Consider the following 15,805-nt stretch of genomic DNA (forward strand, 5'->3'; position numbering starts at 1 on the left):
TTATCGGTAACCAAACCTGGCACTCTCTGGTCAGCGGGACTCTCTCTAACCGCTGAGCCAAACTGGCTAGGGCAAAACAGCTCCATTTTTATTTATTTTTTAACTCATCTTTATTATTGAATGTATTACAGACGTTCCCCTTTTTTCCCCATTGACCCCCCTCCTCCCCAATCCCGTGCTCCTCCAGCCTTCCCCACACTATGATCGGTGTCCATTGCTTATGCATATATGCATAGAAGTTCTTTGGTTTATCTCATCCTGCCCTCCCTCCCCCCTTCCCTTTGAGGTTCATCAGTCTAACAACCAGTTTGTACTTCTTAATTCCTTCATCTATTTCACCCACCCCCCTAACCCTTGCCCATCTGGCAAGCAATAAAAAGTTCTCAATATCTATGAGTCTGTTTCTGTTCTGCTTCCTCATTTTGTTTCTAGATTCAGTTATTGATAGATATGTACTAATTGACATTTTATTGTTCATATTTTTTGTTCTTCTCCTTCAACATTTCATATAATACTGGTCTGGTGGTGATGAACTCCTTTAGCTTTTCTTGTCTGGGAAACTCTTGATACGTCCATTGATTCTAAATGATAGCTTTGCAGGATAGAGTAATCTTGGTTGTAGGTCGTTGCTTTTCATCACCTTGAATACTTCTTGCCACTCCTTTCTGGCCTGCAAAGTTTCTTTTGAGAAATAAGCTGGCAGTCTAATGGGAGCTCCTTTGTAGGTAACAAACTGCTTTTCTCTTGCTGCTTTTAAGATTCTCTCTATGGCCCTGGCCAGTTTGGCTCAGCAGTTAGAGTGTCAGCCTGCAAACCGGAGAGTCCTGGGTTTGGTTCCCGCTAAGTGAATGTACCTTGGTTGCAGTTTGTCCCTGGCCCCGGTTGGGGTCCTGTGGGTGGCAACCACTCAATGTGTCTCTTTTACATCAGTGTTTCTCTCTTTCTCTTTCTCCCTCTTTCCTCCTGCTCTATCTGAAGATGAATGCAAAAAAATGTCCTCATGTGAGGATAAAAAAATAAATAAATAATTCTTTCTTGGGCATTTTTATGATGATGAGTCTTGGTGTGGGCCTCTTTGGGTTCGTTCATCTTGGTTGGGACTCTCTGTGCTTCCTGGACTTGTATGTCTGTTTCCTTCACCGAGTTAGGGAAGTTTTTATCATTATTTTTTCAAATAGGTTTTCAATTTCTTGTTCTCTCTCTTCTCCTTCTGGCACCCCTATGATGTGAATGTTGGCATGCTTGAAGTTGTCCCAGAGGCTCTTATACTATCCTCATTTTTTGGGATTCTTTTTTCTTTTTGCTGTTCTGATTGGGTGCTTTTTGCTTCCTTATATTCCAAATCAATGACTTGCTTCTTGGCTTTACCTCCTCTACTATTGATTCCTTGTAAATTATTCTTTATTTCAGTTAGTGCATCCTTCATTTCTGACTGGTCCTTTTTTATGTTGTTGATGTTCTCACTAAGTTCCTTGGAGGTCTCCTTAAGTTCCCTGAAGGTCTCACTAAGTTCCTTGAATGTCTCAGTAAGTTCCTGGATCAACCTTATAATCTGTGTTTCTAATTCTGCATCTCATTAATTGCAGATCTCCATTTTGTTTAGTTCTTTTCCTAGAGTTTTGTTCTTTTCTTTCATTTGGGGCATGTTTCTTTGTCTCCTCATTATGGCTGCTTCCCTGTGATTGTTTCTATGTATTAGGTAGAGTTGCTATGTCTCCTAGGCTCATAGGGCGGCCTCTCCAGCCCTCGTCCCAAGGCCAAACAGCTACGTTCTTCCCTGTATGTCTCTGGCCCCCCTCTACCTGCCTCCCCTCCAAGCTTAGAGGGAGCAAGTCCGAGTAAGTCCATGTGCAGGCCCTTTAAGAGGAGCTGCCTGGGGCTCCTGCAGTCTTGGCCTCCCTCAGCCTAAGTTCCCACTGGTTTTATAGCCAGAAATGATGGGGACTTCTCTTCCTGGAAATGGAACCCGAGCTGGGGGCCTGGTGTGGAACGGGGACCTCTCACTTCTCAGGGAAGACCTTCCCAGCTGAGGTGTTCTCCTGATTTTTATCTGCCACACGTGGGTGTGGGACCAGCCCATCTGCCTCTGCCCCTCCTACTGGTCTCTATGTGGCTGCTTTAATTCCATAGTTGTAGGACTTCCATTCAGCTTGATGTCAGGCGGTTCTGAATGATGGTTGTGTTGTAGTTTAGTTGTCATTTAGACGTGGTTGTGGGAGGAGGGGATACCGAGTTACCTACACCGCCATCCTGACTGGATGTCTCTCTATTTATTTTGATACTTTATTTTTCTTAGCAATGTTTTGAAGTTTTCAGCATATTAAGATTTGCGCTCCATTTGTTATGTTTATTCCTAATTATTTTATTCTTTTTTCTACCTTCATTTATTTTATTTTATCTATTTATTTATTTTGTTGTTGTTAATCCTCACCCAAGGATATTTTTCCATTGATTTTTAAATAGAGTGGAAAGGAAGGAGAAAAAGGGGGAGAGAGAAACATTGATGCAAGAGAGACACATCATTTGGTTGCCTCCTACACATTTCAAAAGGAGCCTGGGATTGAACCTGCCACCCAGGTATATGCCCTATTTTTTTCATTTTTATTGATTTTTTTTGGAGAGAGAGGAAGGTAGAGGGAGAGAGAGGTAGAAACATAGATCACCTGCCTCTTGCACTCCCCTACTGGGGCCTGGGCATGTGCCCTGACCTGGAATTGAACCAGTGACCTCTTGGAGCATAGGGTTGACATTCATCCACTGAGCCACACCAGCTGGGCAAGGTATGTGCCCTTGACTGGGAATCAAACTATCAAACTCACAATCCTTTGGTCTGTTGGCCAATGATCTAACCACTGAGCCAAACTGGCCAGGGCCCTACCTTATTTTTTTTAATTAGAAAACTCAACTTTTAAATTTCTAAATTTCCCAGTTAATTACTTTATAGAACCAATATTATCTTATAAGCTATAAAGGTATTAAATATATTTATTCTAAAGTGTTGTTACTTTGGCCCTATTTTTTCTACTTCCGCTGATGTTATCAAAAATGATAAAAGGAAGCTGGGTGAAATCCTGACGCTCTTCACTAAGTCAGTGTTAACAGCCTGGGGTCTAGCATTCCATCCCTTTCCCAACATTTACACACAAATAAAAGACTTTAATGACTTTGATTTATATAAAAATGGAATCACAATATATTAGTATGAAACTATGCCCTTCCATTCAAATATTAGAAGTAAATAACTACCTATCCAGCCGTATGGATTTACCGTAATTTACTCAACCACTTAGCTGAGTGAAGGATCAGTGTTACATTGTTATTGTTATATTTGGCTATATAAAAAAAAAACAATGCTTCAATAAAAGTTTTCGTATTTATGGGCATCTAGCCAACAAATATTTATTGTCACTTTGTGTGTATCAGATACTCAAAAAATTCAAGGGACAGAACAGACACAATCTCTGAGCTTATAGCATAGATCTTTTTGAGAGAAGACAGACAATGAATAAGACAATAAACATTAAATAGAATGAGTAAGTAAGTAATTTAGTATATTAGGGAATGGTAAACTCATGGCAAACACAGCTAGAATTGGGGCTTGGGAGCGTAAGAAGAGCATGGAGCTGTGGTGATTTTAATTCAATTGGTCGAAGCAGGTCTCATGGAGAAGCGACATGAACAAGGGCCTTAAGGAGAGGAAGCGGTTAGTTCACTACATGGGTATCTGGACAAGGAACGCAGTATGCAGAGAAGACAGCCAGGACCAAGTTTCTAGGGCTAAAATGGGCCTGGTGCAGTCAAGAAACAGCAAAGAGGCAGGTTTGGCCAGAGGAAGTGAGCTAGGGGAGAGGGGAGAAGGGCTGGACTATTTTGGGCCCTTTGAGTACTGGAAGAACTTGTTTTTCTTCAGGCAGAAATGGGGAGCCTCTGGAAGTTCTGGAGCTCTAGTTTCTGTGACATGCATATTGGTGTTTTTATTTCCATAGACTGGGTTCCAGAAGAGGGACTGGCTGCTAGGTCAATATGTAGCGTATCTTAAAACTTAGTAGATCTTGCCAGACCTTTTCCGTAAAGGCTTCAGCAATTCAGGCTCACTCCAGCAAGGAATGTCTGCTTCTCTGAATCTTCTCCCTTGCTGCACTGTCACTTACGAAGTTGTTTGCCAATCTGATGGGTGAGAAGTGGTTTCTCATTGATGTTTTCGTTTGTATGTATTCATATATGTTTATTGGACATTTTCATTTTCTTTCCTCTAAGTGACTGTACAGGTCCATTTTCTTTGAAATTATGTGTCATATTTTGTAAATAGGCTGGAGTCTTTGTATACCAGATATACTGACCCTTAGTCATATGTGTTAAAAACGTTTTTCTCTGTTGTCTGTTAACACTATATTGCTTTTTACATTTAAGTCTATTAAGTCTTCATCTACTTTATTTTTATATTTTTCTTGACTGGACTCATATTCTCTCATGTAAGTTTTTATAGTACTTTATCAAGTTTCAGTGGATTACAAGTTGCAAATGCTTCACATTTATACAATAACTTCAGAAAAACTGATGTTCTTAAATTACTGTTTTTTTAATTGGGAGTGCCTTGTATATCTCTATTTATTTAGATCTTATTTAACTTCCTGTAATAGTTTTCTTCATATAGGTCCATACCTTTCAGATGTTTATAAATATATGTGTGTGTAATTGTTATCATGTCTGAAATATTATTTCATTTCTTTTTAGTTTATATTGTTCCAAATAAAATCTGTAAGTTTTATATACTTATTCTTTTATTCATGCATATTGGTAAATTCCTTTTCTATGGATTTTAATTAGGTCTTTTGTGTTTATATATAGATAACCATAGGACATATATTTTATTTTAGTATTTATACAAATGACTCCATACTTTATCCTATTGCATTAGCTAAAACTTCATATATATATATAAAATGATGGTAATGATAGGCATCCCTGTCTTTTTTTTCTATTTTGACTTTATCATTTCAATGTTTACTGTAATACTTGTTATTGGAAACTTTATGTTGTAGTAGCATCTGTGTTATATAGTTTTTTAATAAAAATAGCTCTTGGGTCTTATTAAATTTTGTTTTAAAACCATTTTGTGGTATATTTATATACTTTGTTCTCCTTTTGTTTTTTGCTGTAATGAATTATATAAAGAGATTTCCTAATGTTGAACTATCATTACTCTGGCTCACTTCATTATTTTGCTTTTTCTTTTTTTTTTAAATAGTCTCTAACCACAAGTTTTATTTCATCTTTGACCCAACACCATACTTTTTGTATCATTTCACAAAATTTCTGGGTGGTATATTTCCTTTAACATGCAACCTATTTAGCTTCTACTGATTATAACTTACTGAGACATTTTTGTGACCAAGATTATAAGTCATACTGATATACATTTCAAGGACACTGTAAAAATTATGTCTCTATTTTTCTAGGTCATAAGATTAGATAATAAATCATTCTTCCTAATTTCTCTATAGCCTATATATTTTTATCATTTATAGCATATGTCAAGAATCAAAAACAAGAAGTGAATTGTTTTTTAATATTCATAAAAAATGTGCCCCATTATTTGTTTCTTGGATTTACTTTGATGTGGAAATTAATATTCTTACTATTTGTCTTGTTTACATTTGAATACCTTTACCTGCCTATCTTTGATTTTATTTTATTATTTTAATTAATTAATTTATTTTTGTTACAGTTGTTTCTCCTTTTTCCCCCACTGATTCCCGCCTCTCCATCCCTCCCTGCCCTGTCCCCAGCTTTGTTGTCCATGTCCATTGTTCATGCACACATGCATATAAATTCTGTGGTTTATCTCTCCCCTCGTACCCCCTCTTCTGGGGATTGTTAGTCTGTACCCCACTTCCACGTCTCTGGGACTACCCCATTCCTCAGACTGTTGTGTTCATTATATTCCACAAATAAGTGAGATCATATGATACTTGTCTTTCTCTGTTTGGATTGTTTCACTTAGGATAATACTTTCCAGGTCCCTCCATGTTATCTCAAAGGATAAGAGATCTTTTTTTCTTACAGCTGCATAGTACTCCATTGTGTATATGTACCACCGCTTTTTTATCCATTCGTCTACTGATGGACATTTGGGCTGTTTCCAGATCTTAGCTTTTGTAAATAGTGCTACTATGAACTTGGTGGTACATACATTCTTTCTGATTGGTGTTTCAAGCTTCTTAGGGTATAATCCTAGAAGAGGGATCACTGGGTCAAATGGCAGTTTAATTTTTAATTTTTTGAGGTAACACCATATTGTTTTCCATAGTGGTTGCACCAGTCTGCATTCCCACCAGCAGGGTACTAGAGTCCCCTTTTCTCCAGACCCTCGCCAACACTTGTTGTTTGATGATTTGTTGCTGGCAGCCATTCTGCAAGGTGTGAGGTGATACCTCATTGTTGTTTTAATTTGCATTTCTCTGATGATTAATGATGTTGAGCATTTCTTCATATGTCTCTTAGCCATTTGTATGTCCTGTTTGGAGAGTTGATTATTTCATTCCTCTGCCCATTTTTTAAGTGGGTTCTTTGTTTTCCTTTTGTTGAGTTGTATGAGCACTCTGTATATATTGGACATTAACCCCTTATCTGATATATCATTGGCAATTATGCTCTCTCATACAGTGTGTTGCCTTTCCATTTTGATGATTGTATCTTTTGCTGTGCAGAAGCTTTTGAGTTTGATGTGGCCCCATGTGGTCATTTACTCCTTTGTTTCTGTTGCCTTAGGTGATGTATCAGTGAAAATTCTGCATATGAGGTCTGAAATTTTGTTGCCTACATTTTCTTCTAGGATTTTGATGGATTCATGAGTCACATTTAAGTCTTTTGTCCATTTTGAGTTTATTCTTGTGTATGGTGTAAGTTGATGGTCTAGTTTCAGTTTTTTGCATGTAGCTGTCCAATTTTCCCAACACCATTTATTAAAGAGGCTGTCTTTCTCCATTGTATGCTCTTGCCACTTTTGTCAAATATAATTGAGCATATTGTCTTGGGTCCATTTCTGGGTTCTCTGTTCTGTTCCACTGGTCTATATGTCTGTTCTTGTGCCAGTACCAGGCTGTTTTGAGTACAGTGGTTTTGTAGTATAACCTGAAATCTGGTAATGTGAAACCTCCAACTTCGTTCTTCTTTTTCAAGATTTCTGTGGCTATTCGAGGTCTTGTTTGGTTCCATATGAATTTTTGAAGTATTTGTTCTAGTTCTGTGAAGTATGTCATTGGTATTTTGATGGGGATTGCATTGAATCTATAGATTGCTTTGGGTAATATGGACATTTTAATGATGTTAATTCTTCCAATCCATGAACAAGTTATGTGCTTCCACTTTTTGTATCTTCCCCTATTTCTTTTTTCAATGACCTGAAGTTTTTTGTGAATAGGTCCTTTATTTCTTAGGTTAAGTTTATTCCTAGGTATCTTAATTTTTTTGCTGGGATGGTAAATGGGATTTTTTTTCTGGTTTCTCTTTCTGTGATTTCATCATTGGTGTATAAGAATGCCATCAATTTCTTGACATTAATTTTGTATCCTGCTACTTTTCCAAATTCATTTATTGACTCTAGTAAATTTTTGATGGAGTCTTTGGGGTTTTCTACGTATAGTATCATGTCATCTGTGAATAATGACAGTTTCACTTCCTCTTTTCCAATTTGGATCCCTTTTATTTTTTCTTCCTGTCTGATTGCTGGGGCTAAGACTTCCAATACTATGTTAAATAAGAGTGGCAAAAGTCGCCATCCTTGTCTTGTTCCTGTTCTTAAGGAAAATGCTTTTAATTTTTTTTTTTTTATCCTCACCCGAGGACATTTTTCCATTTTTTGTACAGATAGAGTGGGAGGGAGAGAGGAAGAGATATAGAGAGAGAAACATCGATGTGAAAGGGACTCATCGAGTGGCTGCCACCACACAACCAACCAGGGCCGGAGACAAACTGCAACCGAAGTACGTGCCCTTAGTGGGAACCGAACCCAGGTCTCTCCGGACCGCAGGCCGACGCTCTAACCGCTGAGCCAAACCGGCCAGGGCTGCTTTTAATTTTTGCCCATTGAGTATGATGTTGGCTGTAGGTCTTTCATATATGGCCTTTATGATGTTGAGATATAATCTCTCTATTCCCAGATTGCTGAGCATTTTTATCAGAAATGGGTGCTGGATTTTGTCAAATGCTTTTTAGCGTCTATTGATATGATCATATGATTTTTATCTTTCATTTTTTTATGTGGTGTATCACATTTATTGATTTGGGAATATTGTACCAGCTTTGCATCCCTGGGATGATTCCCACTTGGTCATGGTGAATAATATTTTTGATGTATTGCTGGATTTGATTTGCTAGTATTTTGTTCAGGATTTTGGCATCTATGTTCATCAGCAGTATTGGTCTGTAGTTTTCTTTCTTTGTAGTGTCTTTTTCTGGTTTTAAAATTAGAATTATTCTGGCCTCATAGAATAAGTTTGGAAGTCTTCCTTCTTCTTGAATTTTTTGAAATAGTTTGAGGAGAATGCGTATTAGTTCTTCTTTGAATGTTCAGTAAAATTCCCCAGTGAAGTCTTGATTACATCTTCAATTCCTTTTGTTGTTATTGGTCTGTTCAAGTTTTCTATCTCTTCCTGGTTCAGTTTTGGAGACTAAGTGTTTCTAGAAATTGTCCACTTGGCTTAGATTGTTGAATTTGTTGCTGTATAATTGTTCATAATATTTAACAATCCTTTGTATTTCTGTGGTGTCAGTTATTATTTCTCCTCTTTCATTTCTGATTTTGAGTATTTAGGTTCTGTCTCTTTGTTTCTTGGTGAGTCTAGCTAAGGGTCCATCAATCATGTTTATCTTTTCAAAGAACCAGCTCTTTGTTTCATTGATCCTTTGAATTGTTTTTTTGTTTGTTTTTTTTTCTGGTCTCCATGTCATTTATTTCTGTTCTGATCTTTACTATTTCCTTCCTTCTACTTGCTCTGGGGTTTTCTATTTGTTTGCTTTTTAGTTCTTTAAGTTGTGAGGTTAGATAGTCTATTAGAAATTTTTCTTGCTTCTTGAGGTAGGCCGGTAGTGCTATGAGCTTCCCTCTCAGCACTGCTTTCACCGCATCCCATAGATTTTGTGTTGTTGTGTGTTCACTTTCATTGGTTTCCAGGAAGTTTTTAATTCTTCCTTGATCTCCATGGTAACCCATTCATTGTTCAATAACATGCTATTTAGCCTTCATGTTTCAAATGTTTTTGCATGTTCTTGTTGCAGTTGATTTCTAGTTGCATGCCATTGTGATCTGAGAAGATGCTTGATATGATTTCAATCTTCTTGAACTTGTAGAGACTTGCTTTGTGTCCTAACATGTGGTCTATCTTTGAGAATGTCCCATGTGCACTTGAGAAGAATGTGAATTTTGCGGTTTTGGGGTGTAATTTTCTGTAAATATCTATTAAATCCAATTGATTTAGCACTTCATTTAGCCTGTGTTTCCTTGTTAATTTTTTGTCTAGATCTATCCAGTGATGTCAGCGGGGTATTGAAGTCCCCTGCTATGATTGTATTGCTGTTGATTTCTCCTTTGAAGTCCTCCAAAAGATTTTTAATATATGTTGGTGCTCCTAAATTAGGTTCATATATGTTTACCAAGGTTATATCTTCCTGTTGGATAGATCCTTTCAATATTATGTACTGGCTTTCTTTGTCTCTAGTTATGGCCTTCATTTTGAAAACTATTTTATCAGATATGAGTATTGCTACCCCAGCTTTTTTTCCTTTCCATTTGCTTGAAAGATTTTTTTCCATCCCTTCACTTTCAACCTATGTGAGTCTTTTGTTATGAGGTGGGTCTCTTGTAAACAACATATATGTGAGTCATGCTTTCTTATCCAGTCAGCTACTCTGTGTCTTTTTATCAGAGCATTCAAACCATTCACATTTAAGGTGATAATTGATATGTACTTATTTATTGCCATTTTTGTTTAGTATGGTTCTATTTTTCTTCCTATTTCTTTTACTAATTACAGCAGTCCTTTTAGCATATCTTGCAGTGCTGGTTTGGTGTTAATGTATTCCCTTAGCCTTTTTTTGTCTGGAAAGCTCTTTATTTGACCTTCTATTTTGAATGATAGCCTTGCTGGATAGAGTAGTCTTGGATTCAGATCCTTGTTTTTCATGACCTTGATTACTTCATGCCACTCCCTTCTGGCCTGTAGTGTCTGTTGAGAAGTTAGCTGAGAGCCTTATGTGGTTTCCTTTGTAGGTAACCTGTTGCTTATCTCTTGCTGCCTTTAGGATTCTCTCTTTGTCTTTAATTTTTGGCATTTTAATTACTATGTGTCTTGGTGTCAGCTTGTTTGGGTTCTTCTTACTTGGGGCTCTCTGTGCTTCTTGAACTTGAATGCCTTCTTTCTTTACCAAGTTAGGAAAGTTTTCTGTCACTATTTCTTCAAATATATTCTCTAACTCTTGCCCACTTTCTTCCTCTTCGGGGACTCCTATGATGCGAATGTTATTATGTTTCCAGTTGTCCCACAGTTCTCTTAAGCTGTCTTCCTGTTTTTTAATTGTTTTTTCCTTTTGGTTTTCTGATTGGTTGATTTTTTTCTACCCTGTCTTCTAATTCACTGATCTGGTCCTCAGCTTCCTCTACTCTGCTGGATAGTCCTTCCAATGTGTTCTTAATTTTTACTCCGTCATTCTTCATTTCCACTTGGTTGGTTTTCAGTGTTTCTATATCTTTACTCATGGTGCTGATGTCCTTACTCATGCTGTTGAGCTTCCTCGGGATCATGGCTCTCTACCTCTGATAATTTGCTTAGCTGCATTTTATTGATCTCCTTTTTGATAGAGTTCTCTTGTTCTTTCATTTGGGGTTTGTTTCTTTGTTTCACCATTTTGGTTATCTCAGTGGGTTTTGGAGCCTGCCAAATTTTCCCTATGGGTGTTGGTGTTCTGCTGTTTGTGGCTCCCTCTACCGGGTTTAGATGTGCCTGGGTGGGCCCATGTTAAACACTACTGCCAAGTCTTACTTTTCTGAGTAGGTTTACAAGCCCAGGAAAGTTCCGTTATCCTCTGGCTTTTTCCTGGTGGCTTGTAGTCTCAGTTACTCAGTGCCTTGGAATGTAGCCCTGGTGTTCTGCATAAGAGGATTTCCAGAGGGTGGGATAGATGTTGGTTATTAATAAGCCTCAATTTGCATTTCATTGCCTCACCTGGGAAAGGCTGACTCGGGGGAGGGGGGTGCTGCTGCTTTACCCCACAGCTCTGGGAAGGAGCACACTGGACACCGTCCTTTGTGGCTGCAACTCAGCAAAAACTCTGAGTGCCCTCCAAATCCAGGGTGTCTCCACAGAGTTCCAGCCCAGTCTGCCCACCTTCTGCCGTAGCCCCCAGGTGAGTGGCTGTGGCTATTTTAACACTCTATCTCAGCTCTCTGTGCTTTGGAGCAGGCTTGGTCTTTATTCCCCAAGGGCACTGCTCACAGCTAAGACTACTGCTGTCTGTGGGCTCCCAGCCCACCACCCTCTCGCGCCTCCGCAGATCCTACCAGTGTCTCTGGTTATATGGTCCTGTCCTGCTGCTTTTCTGTTGCTTTTTTCTGAGGATTTGTCTTTATTTTAGTTGTAATTCCCATTTGGTCCTGGGAGATTGTCCATGTAGCTTCTGTTCACTCCGCCTCCATTTTCACATCCTCTAAACCTATCTTGTGTGCATCTGGGTCACACAAGCCTTCCTGGTACCCCCACACTCTGCAGGTCCAGCTGGTAACTGGATCGCACAATCCCTTTGGGGAACCGGCTGTATGCCTATGTTATGGGCTGCTAGGTCTCACAGGCCTCTCTGGTGTTTCAGCACCCTGCAGGTCCCATGGGTAACTGGATGGCACAGTCGCTGCTGGGTAGCACAGGCCTCCTGGTGTTTTATCACCCCACAGCTCCTGTGGGTATCTAGAGTGCACAGTCCCTGCTGGGTCGCACAGGACTCTCTGGTGCTTCAGCACCCTGCAGGTCCCAAGGGTAACTGGATTGCAAAGTCTCTGCTGGGTCGCACAGGCCTCTCTGGTGCCCCTGCACCCTGCAGTGCCAGCGGGCGGGCAGCTGGATCACACCAGTCTCTTTAGGGCCCTGGCTTCCCACTGCTCTTGTGGGCCGCTGGACTACACAGGCCTCTGTGGAGCCCCAGGTCCCGCTGCTGACGGCTGGGGAGTGCTGCTGCCCCGTGGGGCTCAACTCCTGCTCAGCTGTAGTTTTAGGGGATGGGTCTCATGTGCTGGTCTGTGCTTCTGTTGCCTGGGGATGGCTGTCTGCTCCCCAGCCTCTGTTGCTGGGGTATATCTCAACTCTGATCAGGCTGCTACTATGGGGGGTGGTTCTGGGCTCCAGGCTGTTCGCAGCTTCTGGGACGGCACCTTGACAGCTCCACTACTGTGCACTGGTCTGTGTTGACACAGTGTCCACTGGTCCGATGGTGCCAGGTGTGCTGGTGGGCTCAGGTTGCTGGGCCCTAGCTGCTCCCACTGCCTCCTCCCAGGGAAGACTGGGGATCTTCCAAAATGCTGGGACCTCCCCGTGGTGCAGGGAGAAGCGCCCTGAAGGGCAGCTTACTGGGGTAGCCGGCTGCTCCATCCACAGCACAGGGACCTTCTGCTCCGGGCTCTGCACTGCTCGGGTTTGGTCGTCCACCTGCACATCCACTCACACTCTGTCATACACCCACGCTCTTCCCCAAGCCTATCTTTGATTTTAACAAATCGTGTCACTTTTTCTTCCCTGTGTCTCTTTTTGAATTCTATTTTTGATCCTATGCCTTCCAGTATTATCACTTTTCATTTTTATTTAGTGTTTTAAATAATATATATTATACTTCTTTTTTTCTGTTTTCACTTTTAGATTCCTATTATTTTCCTTGTTTTTATCTCTAAAAATGCAAGTTGTTTTCTTTTTATTTTTAGTGTTTCGAATGTTTTACGAAGTCTGATTTCCCTCAACCAGTGATTACTTTCATTTTTCAAATCATTTTGTAATCTATATTTTTGTATTTTTAGTGTTGAATTTGAAACCATATAGTTCAAATTTTTCACATTTAAAGAGATCATTTAACTTAAATTTTCTTTACCACTCAGCTCAACACTTTTATTTTAAGTAATAAGTTTAAAGAAAGATGTACATGACTTCTGTACTGAAAACTAGGTAAAATTAAGGAAAACTAAATAAATGGAGAGCTTATACAACATAAACCAATTGGATTTAATATTAAGATGTCAGTTCCCACCAAATTTATAGATTCAGAATGCAAAAGGTTATAAAAATCCAAAAAGCTTTTTTTGTAGAAATCGACAAATTGACTTTAAAAGATACGGTGTCAAGTGGGTACTGGAACTATCTGGGGGAACATGTTATAAAGTATATAATAGTCTAACTGCTGTGATGTATACCTGAAATCAATACAAAATAATATTAAAAAACAAAAAAACAGTGCCCTCTATAAATACTTCAATGAAAATAAATAAATAAAAGATACGTGGAAATCAAAAGACAGAAAAGCCAACATAACCTTTCCCTAATTGACCTCAAGACTTTCTATAACCTGTAGTATTCAAGCCAATATGCTATTGACATTAGGATAGACAAATAGAGCAATGGTACAGAAGAGAAAATCCAGAAATATACCCATGCTTATATGTAAATGGCTTTTTCAATATTTTCATTAACTGTGGGTAGGCAAAGATTTCCTAGTACACTAAAGTTATTAACCACAAAAAAAAAAAAATAGATTTGGCTTCATCAAAAAAGTTCTCCTCATCAAAAGACACAATAATCTAAAAGGGCCAAAGGCTAGAACAGACACTTCACAAAAGAAGATATATGAATTGCCAATAAGGATATGAAAATGTGATCAAGTCTGGCTGGTGTGGCTTAGTGGTTAAGTGTTGACCCATGCACCAAGAGGTTGCCAGTTCAATTCCCGGTCAGGACACATGCCCAGATTGTAGGCCTGATCCCCCAGTGGCCAATCAATGTTCTCTGTCATTGATGTTTCTATCTCTCTCTCCCTCTCATTTTCTCTCTCTCTAAAATCAATAAAGAAAAAAAATTTTTAAAGAAAATGTGACCAATATAATTAGTCATTAAAGAAATACAAATTTTCCCTGGCCAATGTGCCTCAGTGGTAAGAGCATCGCCCACAGATCGAAGAGTCCCGGGTTCAATTCCAGCCAAGGGCACGTACCTCAGCTGCAGTTCACCCATGACCCCCATTGGGGTTGTGCGGGTGGCAGCCAATTGATGTGTCTCTCTCACGTCGATTTTTCTCTCTCTCTCTCCCTCCCTCTGACTCCCTCCAGCTCCATCTGCGGATTAATGTAAAAATATCCTCGAGTGAGGATTTAAAAAAAAAGAAAAACAAATTAAAACTATATGAGATACCACATCACACATTAGATGGCTAAAATGACAAAGGCTATATTTAATAGATTTTGAAAACAATTTGGCAGATTTTGTAATGGTTAAGCATACTTCTACACAATGACCTAGCAATTCCAATCTTAGCTGTTTCCCCAGGAGAAGTGAAAACATCTCACCACAAAAAGAACAGCAGCTTTATTTACACTAGTCCCAAACTAGAATCAACCCAAATGTTCAACAGGAAAATGAATAAACAGACTGTGGTAGAAACACACAACAGAATACCCTCTACAGTAAAAAGGAACAAATTTCTAATTATCTAATAACATGGATAATGAGCAAAAGAAGTCAGACACATAAGCATAGATGATGAATCATTCCATAGATGAAATCCAGTAACAGGCAACAGGAACATATGGTGATGAAGGACGGCAATGTTTGCCCCTGAGAGGCTGCCCGGCTCGAAGTGGTCAGCTTGTGGGTTGAGGGGTACAGGGTGCACTGTTCTATTCTTCATTTTACAAATGACAGGTCATTGTTCAGCACCATGTCTCTCTTCAATCTCCACCACCTTCAATATTCCACAGGGCACATAGTTGCTTTCCTGACCACTGAGAGCATCCTCCACCTACAATAGCAATTACTGCTCCTCTGACCACATTTTGTATCATAGATTTTTGTTGAAATCTCTCATTCACTCATTGTCTCCACCATTCCCTTTGTCACTGTAAACCCAGTTCCTTTATTATCATTTTAGTACGATTCTCAATAAAAGAGAAGACAAATGCTTCTCTTCAATCTCCCATCCTTAACCAGAAAATTTTGTTGCAGGAATTTGACACAATAATGTGATATCATTATTCCCTGGTGCATATATATGTGTGTTGGTAGTGGGAGGGGCCAATAATTATTTTCTGGTTTGACAAAATATGAGTCTTCATAACGTTAAGGAATACAAGATGTTGATTAAAATATTACTATCAGCCCTGGCCGGTTTTGCTCAGTGGTTAGAGCATCGGCCCACAGACCAGAGAGCCATGGGTTCAAATCTCATTAAGGGCAATTACCTCGGTTGTGGTTCAGTCCTCAGTCCTGGTTGGGGTTGAGCAGGAAGCAACCAATCGATGAGTCTCTCTCACAGTGATGTCTCTCTCTGTCTCTCTCTCTGTCTCTCTCTCTGTCTCTCTCCCTTCTTTCTTCCCTCCCACTCTATCTGAAGATAAATGGAAAAGTATCCTCAGGTGAGGATCGAAAAAAAAACATTATTATAGTAATAAAATTATCAAGTAAGAACCAGAATTACAGACTCAGGTTTACAATTACTTTCACCAGAAACAACAGTGATTTCTGACATTCAGATGCATAAAAAATTCCCCATATATAACAAAGCA

The 15,805-nt window shown here is 39.2% G+C and overlaps 1 protein-coding gene across 8 annotated transcripts in view; it reads left to right on the forward strand.

The window, feature by feature from the left end:
• The window catches only part of SP100 (SP100 nuclear antigen), a 101,640-nt gene that overhangs the window by 18,174 nt on the left and 67,661 nt on the right, over positions 1-15,805 (forward strand). The gene's annotated exons all lie outside the window — the stretch shown is intronic.

The sequence above is a fragment of the Molossus molossus genome, unplaced genomic scaffold (assembly GCF_014108415.1).
Source record: "Molossus molossus isolate mMolMol1 unplaced genomic scaffold, mMolMol1.p scaffold_m16_p_11, whole genome shotgun sequence".
Lineage (NCBI taxonomy): Eukaryota > Metazoa > Chordata > Mammalia > Chiroptera > Molossidae > Molossus > Molossus molossus.